This window comes from Teleopsis dalmanni, chromosome 1, assembly GCF_002237135.1.
Source record: "Teleopsis dalmanni isolate 2A chromosome 1, ASM223713v2, whole genome shotgun sequence".
Lineage (NCBI taxonomy): Eukaryota > Metazoa > Arthropoda > Insecta > Diptera > Diopsidae > Teleopsis > Teleopsis dalmanni.
The window spans coordinates 41,370,327-41,372,848 of NC_051846.1; positions in this window are offsets into that span (position 1 = coordinate 41,370,327).

Sequence of the window (2,522 nt, forward strand, 5' to 3'; positions counted from 1 at the left end):
TCAATGCCCAGCACTGGCAAGTAGGAGGTAGACTGTCTTGGGACACCATTGGGTTGGTGATGACTTGGCAGGAAACCTCAAGCTAAATGAGCTGCTTGCATTAACAAAAGATGTAGTTACGCGAACGGAAGCCACCCCAGTTTTAACTCAATAAAAACATACGAGAATCAAAGGACGAAAAAGGACCCAAGTAGTTTCGTGGTCAACTTCGGCTAATCCTTCACTTCAGTGGGGCCACTTGTTGGATAGTGCGCTGTCCCAACGTCCCACATATAATTAAAATTAGTAAAGATGATAAAGACAAAACCTTATTGGGATGTTTTCGATTAAAATTTATTTTTTTGAAAGAACTTTGGTCCTCTACGAGTCGACGTTGACTAACTCATTCGAATGCACTACAGCCTGTACGAATTGTGTGATTTCAAAGCATTAAATTCATATAGCAAATTTTCATTCAGTGTGGATTGGTCATATCGTAAGAGTATTTAATGAAGCTACAGCAGTAAAGGTTTCACAAGCCATGGTCTGAGAAGGAAGATATAGATCTAGACTATGTCTTTGATGGAGTGAATTGAGGAAACATTTATGTAAAAGAATGTGAGGCAGTATGAAGTGCAAAATGCTATTTCAAAGCGCATCAGAAAAGATTTAAAAGCAATTTAAATAAGTTATGATGATAATATATATTTCTGTTTCTTTCTCTCACTCTCCTAAGTGGAGCATAGAGTGTCTTTACATGTATTATCTGATTCAATTACATTAATACGAAGTTGTTTTACTTTTAGTTATGGTAGAAATTTGTGACGGTAGAATTTCATTATTATAAATTTTTTATCTAAATGCTTTTTCTTGTTTTGTAAGAACATTATAATTTTTAGTTTAAAAGTAAAATATTTTGTTAGTTGTACATTATTAAGGTAGTGTTAAAAAAACCGAAAAGTATATTCACAAACGTTATTATTTTCTAAAATAACAACTGTCTTTACCGAATATTATACTTTTTAAAAAAAAATTTAAAATTCTGTATTATAAACCAAAAATAGAATAAATCTCAGAACACTACAATTTACTTATTTCCTTTTTTTTTCTATAAGTAGAGAAGAAAAGACATAAACTATTTTAAATAATCAATCAATTTTTTAAACGATGCCGACATGCATCCTGGTCATTATAATTGGTTGTTTGGAGCTATTTTGTTTTTATGACCTATAATATTTAGGTTGATTTTTTTCGTATTTAAAGTTTAATAAAGCATATATTCTTCTTTTTATATTTTTTGAAAGGCAAAATCAGTAACAATAGTAAAGAAGTGAAGTATTTAGTGCGAGTTTCGCAAATTGTGGAATAGTAACTTGAAGTGACAAATGACGTGAACTTGAAAGTGATTTAAATAAAGTAAAAATATTAAAACATTACTAAACTTACTTATGTGGCCATAACAACCCGTTACCGAGTTTCGGCCTGACGCAGCATGTCTCCCCAGGCGCCTCTGCTGCGTGCGCGCCTTCTCCAGTCTCGTATATCAAGTCCAGTTAGTGCTCCCTCAACTTGATCACTCCACCGGAGACACGGTCTACCTCTACGCCTTCTTCCGTTAACTACTGCTTCAAACACCTTTTTCGCCGGAGCGTTTTCATCCATTCTCACGACATGACCAAGCCAGCGAAGCCGCTGGATGTTAATGCGCTGAATTACATCAATGTCGTGATAAAGCTCTTACAGCTCGTGGTTCATTCTAATGCGGTAGTCGTCGCCAACTCGTAGAGGACCAAAGATCTTACGAAGAACTTTTCTCTCGAACACTCCCAGTGCTGCTTCATTATTCTGTGATAACGTCCATGCTTCTGCGCCATACAGAAGCACAGGGAGGATGAGCGACCTATAGAGCGTAAGTTTCGTTTGTCGAGAGAGGGCTCTACATCCCAATTGCCTACTGAGCCCATAGTAGCACCTATTAGCAATGGTGATTCTTCGTCTGATCTCCAGACTGACATCATTTGTATTCGTTACGGCGGCGCCAAGGTAGATGAAATCCTTGACAGATTCGAAATTATAGTCGCCAGCCACTAGCCCGGTGTCCGAGCGACGCACATTTCTACCAGTAGCCGACATATACTTCGTTTTTCCCTCATTCACCGCTAAACCCATTCCTACAGATTCCTTTTCGATAGCAGCAAAAGCAGCTGTAACATCACGCTTGCTACGCCCAATGAAGTCAATGTCGTCGGCGTAAGCAAGGAGCTGGACACATTTGTAGAATATCGTCCCATTACGATGAACACCTGCCCTGCGCATGATCACTTCCATGACGAAATTGAAGAGTTCACATGATAAGGGATCACCTTGTCTGAAGCCTCGCACGGTATCAAAAGGTTCAGAGAGACTCGATCCTACCTTGACGGAGCTACGGGTATTACTCAGCGTCATTCTGCAAAGCCGAATTAATTTTGCAGGGATACCGAGCTCAGACATTGCGGCGTAAACGCGATCCCTAATGGGCTATCGAAAGCTGCTTTATAATC